Source organism: Trematomus bernacchii, unplaced genomic scaffold (genome assembly GCF_902827165.1).
Source record: "Trematomus bernacchii unplaced genomic scaffold, fTreBer1.1, whole genome shotgun sequence".
Classification (NCBI taxonomy): Eukaryota; Metazoa; Chordata; class Actinopteri; order Perciformes; family Nototheniidae; genus Trematomus; species Trematomus bernacchii.
In genome coordinates this window covers 1,164,152-1,172,422 of record NW_022987839.1, presented here as the reverse complement: position 1 = coordinate 1,172,422, position 8,271 = coordinate 1,164,152, and the positions used below count along the sequence as shown (strand labels likewise).

At 40.3% G+C, this 8,271-nt stretch overlaps 1 protein-coding gene across 4 annotated transcripts in view; it reads left to right on the top strand.

Moving 5' to 3' along the window:
* The first annotated feature begins 1,782 nt into the window (after positions 1-1,782).
* The window catches only part of LOC117500375 (receptor-type tyrosine-protein phosphatase F), a 123,105-nt gene continuing 116,616 nt past the window's right edge, over positions 1,783-8,271 (top strand). For all 4 annotated transcript variants that reach the window (XM_034153248.1, XM_034153247.1, XM_034153246.1 and 1 more), the window contains exon 1: positions 1,783-2,087. The gene's annotated coding sequence lies outside the window, so the exon portion shown is untranslated. The remainder of the gene's footprint in view (positions 2,088-8,271) is intronic.

Below are 8,271 nucleotides of genomic sequence, written 5' to 3'. Positions count from 1 at the left end.
ACCTTCATACAGTAAGTGCTTTTTTTAAATATCACGCTGAATATCTTTTGTTATATTTTATGGTACTGAACTGTATCAGCAGCACTTGCCTGTTTATATCAATGGGAGTTGCACACGCCAATAATATGTCAAGTTTATTTTCCCTTACAGGAAGTATTTACATGTTATGATATAGTTGTAATGAGTAATTTAATTATTAATGCAACATGATATTATAAATGGCTTCATCTGAAAACATTTCTCCCGGACTAGGTCAGGGCTTGCAGCGTCAGCAATGCTACTGATATATAGCGAAACCCATCATTACATCGAGGGCGATACATTGTCGAAGCATCGCTGCATGAGTCAAGTTACAGTCCACACAGTATTATTGGGATAAATGAGCAAACCTCTCCCCAAGGCCCCGGGGCCCTGTGATCTATTAAGGCGCTGTCGTCTCGGATGGTGAATCTCAGAGAGTGAGAGCATTTTTGGGGAAGAGAATGGTTGTGCTGACATCCTCTCTCACTTCAATCCCTTGTCCTTGTAGGACGGAAGAGAAAAAGTGCACCAGAGGCTGACTTGGCTGTTCCTCTGAGCTCCGTCATAAATCCAACTGAACATTTCTGAACATCTGTTGTGGATGATTAGCTCCACGGCTAGCAGAGTTTGACCGGAGGGAGTGAGAACCAGTGTGTTTGGGAGTTGTGTGTGTGTGTATACTCAACGCCTTGCTGATTTAAGAATGGGGATTTTACATATTTATTTCCTTCTGCCTTTTTTTTTGCTTTTTGAGCAAGAGAGAAGGAGAGAGACCCTTTTTTTCTAGCTCATTATGCTCAAATCATGTTACTGCACGAGCTATATTGGAAACGTCCCGTGGGAATGCTTGCATGTTTCAAGGTCACATTTTGTTAACCCCTTGGTTTCTGTAATAATATCATGGCAGATTGATTTTAAAATATATGCATATTTATGCAAACAGGACCGACGAGTTTAGACTCATGTAATCACTATATTGTTTTTCTTTAATGGATTTGTTATCGCTTCTTATATTTATTTGTTTATTCGTTTATTTAACAGGCACAGAGCACATTAATAAACATTGTTGTAAATGCGCCATTTAGCCGAGAGGTTATTTTTACTGTGTAGATTGTGGACAGATGTTTTAGAGACACATTTAAAACAAATATACGATTTTAAAAAAAACATTTTAATCAATAAAAACCTGCAACAAAGAGGCTCCCAATACAGGACATGCCAGACAAACTGAAAAAATAAGAACTAAGAAAGGCAAATTGTGATGCATTATCTGACACTAATACAATTTCATGCACATAAGAACCTGTAAAGAAAAATGAAATACATACAATATTTAATTTTATCATATATATATTTCTGCAAAATATGAAAGTACAACCCATAGACTCTATCAATAGTTTTCACCTAATTATAAAATACAATAAATATATTTAATATTGGACTTTTTAAATAGCTTCCCTTTTTTAGTTAGGTTTAAGATAAGTCTGCATATTAGGTCACATGCTTCCCTTGGGAGCTGGTCAATAGATAAAACCTAATAAAGTATCTCAGCTGCAGGAATACATAACAACACGTGTACTTTTACCTGAGAGCTTTTATTCCACATGCAGGTGCACGTCTAAAACGTTTTTTATTGGTCAGGGTTCAAAAAGGTAAGACCCTGCAGCCTCCTCCCTCTCCACACTGAAATTTGACACCAGTGACATCACAGGGTGGGTTTGGCTTCTCCCGGCAGTCCCTGAACTCCCACTCAGTGTGTGAACAAGCTCTGCTTCAGAAGGAGCTCTACCCCCCAGCCACATTGCTCTATAGCCACAGCTGGAAACTTACTGCTGGGGAGCCAAAATATCCTTCCTCTGGTTTAATGAAACGCTGTGAATGGAATAACTGAGCACGAACTGGAGACTACTTTCGCTCGCACACTTTTTTACAAGACGTCGTTCAGGGATAATCTTTCTTGGATACCACTGGAGTTTCTTTTCTAGGATTTGGATACTCTTTCTCTCTTTCTCTGGAATAAGGAATACAACGATTTATCTATAAGTGGACCTAATTGAGATGCATTGGTAAGTGTGAATTATGTACCATATAGTTGTTGTTACCTGTCACTGAAGAAAACACAAGTTATTACTTCTTAAAAACATATAAGGCACAGGTGCATTATGAAACTGGCGTGAGTTTCTTAGTCCCTGAACTTTATTTGTCTATCCCTGTTCCTGTTTGTGTACCTCTGAATCTTGGGATATACCTTTTACAAGATTCCTCTTATATTAAAAGTAACAAAATAAGATGATGTGATACACTTCAATGGTCAGGTATTTTCTTACGATTCTTTTGTCCCTTTTTCTTTTGTCCTTGCTCACTCTTGCTTGTTAAGCCAAAACAATAGTTTAACCTCGTCTTGGCTTAGCTCTATTGGCTGGCTCTCTGGCAAATTGCCCTGTCTGGTGCGAGCCCTCCCCTACGTATTCAGAGGACTTTGAATAGAAGGGCCATAGAATGTCCCCTAGCTACCGCTGCTAAGGTGAGGCGCCCTGCCGTTCGACTGCATTAGGCCTACACCGAGGCCAAACAACCTGTTTTTCCAGTTGTCTTTATCTCCCTGGGCAATCTGGAGGGTAAAGTTTCAGAGACAAGAATTCCAGTGAGAAGGAGACACTGAAACACTTTGAAATCCAAGATAATTGTAGAGTAGTCACAAATGATGATCTTTCATCAAAGTTTAACCTGTAATACAGGTGTGATTTAAATGTTTAAAGTGTGTTCCTTTCACTGTGATTATCAGCTATACGCTTGTTGGAAGATATTTAACTTGGAAACTGTTTCACCTTCATTTTAACAAAGAATGTAGTAAATGTTCCCCTTGGTTGTAATTATGTCTTAAATCTCTTGCTCTCTTTTCAATATAAAACCCTTTTATGCTTTTATGAGAAAACTTTTGGACTCAGTTCATCTCGTTCTTGGTCACAATAAATGTGGCAGTTCTTGCACAATAAGCAAGTTGCTCAATACAAGGAGCCTGAGGTCAGTGGGAAAATATCCTTTTTGCAACTTGGTCTTTTCCATCATAGCTGTCACAAGCTTGCAAAGAACATAGTGTGGACAGCAAGTCAGTCTCCTTTAGTTTGGCCTATGAAATGGCAAGATTGTCTCTCAGGTCTGCCTAACTGCAAAGGGAACTTATGCAATATGTTTTCTTTCTTAGTTGTGCTAGAGCTTAGCTAGCATTTTAAATGAATGTATTGTTTATGTTTTACCTATTTTAGTTAATGATTCAGCACTGCAACCCAGGGTCCACAACACACTGCTGTTAGTCCACTCTTGGGGTAGTAACTGAGACTTGATTAAACAATAACCTTGAGGCGAAACTTAAGATGGACACTTTGTTCAAATGTCTGTTCAGCTGCTCAGTAGCATAAACAAACAAGACAAAAAACTGTCATCCATGGTTGTTTGTTCAAACAAAGCCAAACCCTATCCACACCGGTCGACCTGCAGGTCGTCCTCCTTCACCTCCACCAGGGAGGCCGCTGACCCTTCATTCCACTTTTACGACTTTGCTGGAGTCACTGTGTCACCAGTAATGTTCTGGAGAAACATTAAGTGACCTCAGGAAATAACTAAGCAATTTGTATACCAATGTTCCTTATTAAGTTCCCTAACCAAACACAAAAGTATCCTTCACTTAAATGACTACCTCGTCTGAAGTCTTTCCTCTTAAATAAATTACTGTGTGCAACAGTCAATCATTCAATTTCTCTCCCTATTGGATTCCTCAAAAGTAATTATGGGCAGAGCATATGGATTTTTCCATAGAACTTGATTTCTCATCGTCGTTGAATTGGGTGATGTGTAATGGCCTGTTAACGCATGATGGATCTGCTTAATCACTGTAGTCCCAGTCGAGACATGAAAGAGGTTGCTTACAATCACAGATCAATGTCTGTGAAGGCGAATGTGTCAGTGGAGCCAGACATTTGTCTATGACAGAAATGGACAGCTTTTGTTTGGTTCTAAAAGTTCAAAGCTTTGATGCAGTACCTGAAGTATAGACATATTTATTATTAGGCCTCAGACCTTAACATGCCAGCGGAGTCTCATTTGTTTCTGTCTGAAGAATTGTTGCCCATTGGTAACAAGGTTGTGAGTAGTTGTTTAATGATGACAAGGCTTAATTGTCAATCCTCTGTTCTGTACTAAATAACACGTCCATGCTGGAGGGGTGAGTGTGGCTGATATGTCCTCCGTAATGTGCAATGTCAATCAAAGGCCATCGCCTGTGAGATGTGTTAGCTGTGCTGATAGTCACTGTTTTGTCTCAGTTGTTTCACTTCTTTCTTGCAGTCAGTCGCTCATTCATTGTGACAGGTGCTGAGGAGAAGGTTCAGAAAGAAGGGCTTCTTTGCCACTAAATTCAGCAGTGTTTTGACAAGAACGTTTTCCCTCTGTTGCCCCAAGCAGACAATTTGTTTGATTGAACTAAGGGTGTCTATGTTTGACACACATCTACACAGGCTTGCTAAACACACGTTAAGGTTTTGAGATCTTATCCAAATAAACAGGTTTATTTTAGAGAAGGTGATGTTATTTTTGTTGCCAATTAGTATTGAATAAAAAATGTTCTGTAAGAGCTCAGTGCATCTGTGGCAGTGTGCTCATTAGTGTCTTTAAAGTGGATCATAATGCTCATGCTTAGATGATATTCAGCTTTTCTCTTACCGTCTGTCCTTGTCTGTGCTATTTTAAAATGATATATTCTAGTGTGCATTCAAATTTCTCTTTACATGTAATGCCCAGTTATAGCAAGCCATCTGAGGTCTGTTTTCTGATAATAGCCTTGCACCTTTCATTTAAACCTCAGCTCTATGCAATATAGCCATGAGTTTCTCAATGGGAACACAAATCCGCTTTCTCAGAGAGGACATTTCCCTCCTTGCACAAAACTCATTTCAATTCCACATCATCCCATTACGCCTCCACATTGATTGAAACATTCTCCATTTTCCGGGGCAGCTGTAGTTTCTGTACTCTGTATGTATGACATTGCCAAAGCTTGTGTTTTTTATGTGTGAAATGTACAATGATGCCTGTTGGAGACATACATTGGTCATGGTACATAGAATAACATACATCTTCCACGCATTGAATCTATTCCTCAAGAATAGGAAAATACTATGAATCATGCGCGTTGCTCTGTTGCATTATACATTGTTTTTTTATAGCATTGAATTACTGCATGATTCGTTGCAAATATCTTATAGCTTTTTCTCCAGAAACCAGGCCACATGTGTTGCTACTGGACAGCCATTAAAAGGGAATTAGAAGTCACACCTTGAACTAGCTTCTGTGTATGAGTGGATAACTGATGCTAAACTGCAGTAAAACAAATAAAATTGAATGAAGGTTTGATTTATTTGGTGCTTGGATCGGGGAGTATAGTCATGTGGCTGATTTATCCCTCTGCCTCCACCTCCGCCCTTGTTTGTTCAGCCTCCCAATTTCTACAAATGCCTGGCTTAGACTCGGCTTTCTACTTGATTACTTTCTAAGACCTCCTGTCACTTCCTCCCAAGTTTTGACTTCTTGTTCAACAGTCCACTGCCTGTGATCTAAGTAAGAATGGCTCCTTACTACAAATAAAATATCACATAATGGAATAATAAGTCTTGGATACCCATACACAGATTTGGACATACTGCTAGCATCTGAGAGTATGGCATGTCTGTTGCATGTTTTACAGTGGGATGTATTCAGCATCATTTTGGCTTTTGTTCATCTTGGGGTTCATCCTCAAACACAGGCCGTGACTCCTCATCCTGCAGAACTCTGAGGTCCCTGGCTTGTTTTGCAGAGATGGATGGAGATTCATTTGGTTTCATTATAAAGCCTGACTTATTTATAGCCTGTCTGTGCAGCGCAGCGCCTGTTGGCCCACTGTGGCCCTGTAAGGATGCTGGGGGCTGAGGCGTTGATGAAACATTCCTGTGTCCGGGGGGTATTCTCTGTGGAGAGCAGTGCTTGTTTAAGGGAGGGCAGCGGGGTGACAATGCAAGAACCATGGGCAAAGCCACTGAAATCTAATTCCACAAGCCCTGCCTAGCTACAGAATTCCTGTTTAAAAGCGTTCACCAATCACAAGTCTTGCACTGTGTGGGTGTTGGGCTATGTAACGATACCACATAGTCTAACAACTCAGCAGAAACTCTATAATGTGATCTGGTCCTGTGAAAGTAGTTACCACAACAAAATGGAAGAGGGAACGTTTCAGCTCCCCTGAAAAACACTTTCATATCTTACTTATGTACACTTTGGAGTTTGGAGTTCCACAGCACCAATCCCAAACCTTTATCTGGAGCTCCCCTTCAGCCTCGGAGATTACCGCTTCACACCCCTGGAGCAGGGATGCTGTCTGCCTGGTAATTTGAAGGCTAATCCCCTGCCTCTTCCCTACAAATCTCTTCCCTGATAAAGGGGTTGCTTCTACATTAGTAAACATGGCAGATTTGACTGCCTAGGCTGACAAGAGAACTGGTTGAGAAAAAGGGAAGTAGAAGGATAACCAGTTCCTTCTTTATAGTTGGTAGAAAAGCCCCTTTTGCATCTCATGATTGGAAACTCAAGATGAATAGTTAAATCATGCAAATGCCTGTAAGCTTCATGGAAAGGCGATGTAATATTATGTACAAGGTAAATAATGCGTAGTATGTGTTTGTACATGTTGAGCAATGCATGCAAAAAAAAAACCTTGGTGAAGAAGATTGTAATGGTGAGATGTGAATGTATTGCATTCTACATAGAGTTGCCATATAGCCAATGGTTAATGCACATTCATTACCTTTTTGACCCGAATATGTTATCCTTAATGATCACTGCAATACTGCCGCGACTAGACACGATGGCTCACTTAAAAGGAATTCACTTCCTCAGATCTTTCTTCACAGGCTGACACTGGACCCACTTCGTGACCAAGCGCTGCTAGATCGCAGGCTGTAATCCTCACAAGACTTTTATTGGGGCGTGTTAGCCCATGCCCCCTACATGATTTCTCTTACCTTGAGGTTTGTGCACCTCCTGTGATTGTGCATCAACAAAGCCTGGGAATCCAAACTGACGCCTCAAGCTCAAACATGCTCCACAAAGTTTAACAGGGCCTGGCAAGATAGCATTTAACCAGTCTATGGAATGACTTCATCTTGATGACTGCAACATTGGCTGTGATGGCTTTTCATTTGCTGACCTGACAGAGGCACTTTAGGTGTCAGGGCGGATCAGGTGGGGTGAGTGACGGGTCCTGTCCTCGCTTGTCTTTCTCCAAATTGTAACGCCTGGTGTTCACTTTAATCGTTGTCAGAGAGTGGGATGAAATGTCAGGACACAATTTCGTTATATTTCTGTTTTCAGCAGGCCATTAAAACAACACAACTATTCAACTGGACTGCAGTGAGGCCTCCAAGTTCTGCGTGTTTGTGCTTTTTATGAAACTTTGTAATAATGCAAGCAGTACACTTTACCCACACAGCTTTGAACAACACATATCGTTTGTATAATTTACTCATAGCACTAGCTCTGCTGTTATCTAGGGCTCTTAATTCCGTCTCTACATCTGATTGTTATTCCCGGAATGACCTAATTTTTAAGTTTTACTGATTTTTCTATAAATAGTACCAGTTCATTCTCTGAAGATAGCATCTCTGGCATCTCCACTTATAATTTATGCTCTTCTTTCATAGAACACTTGATCTAAATACCAGTTAGCTTGATTAGATGTATTCATGCTATTGGGTAGATTTTTTGTGTAATGGATTTAACAGAACAATTTGATTTGTCAATAAAATCCTGTGTCTCATTGTCAGTTTAGAATTTCTCTAACTGGATGTCTCTGAGAGATATGTCTATCTGTGTGTGCACTGTGTGTTGTCTTTGTATGTCTTGTTAGCCAAGCTGCAGAACAGTGACTCTACACTGGTGGTAATTGATAGTCTGGAGGCTGTCTCAGCTGCAGGTAAATCCTATCTGCAGCTGTACTGTGAGGAAAGGGGTGGGGAAGGGGATAGAGTATAAATAAGTTCTCCAAGGATTTAGGATTTCAGAATAACTAAAGGGGATGTAGGAGGGGAAAGAAGACAAGATAGCGTAGCTAAATGACAGGGTGGTAGTTGGAGAAATGTTTAATATGTCAGAGGTTCCTCCTCTCATACATTTGAAATGTCTTCAAGATGGTACAGGCTGCATGTTATTGGTGTTTACCTA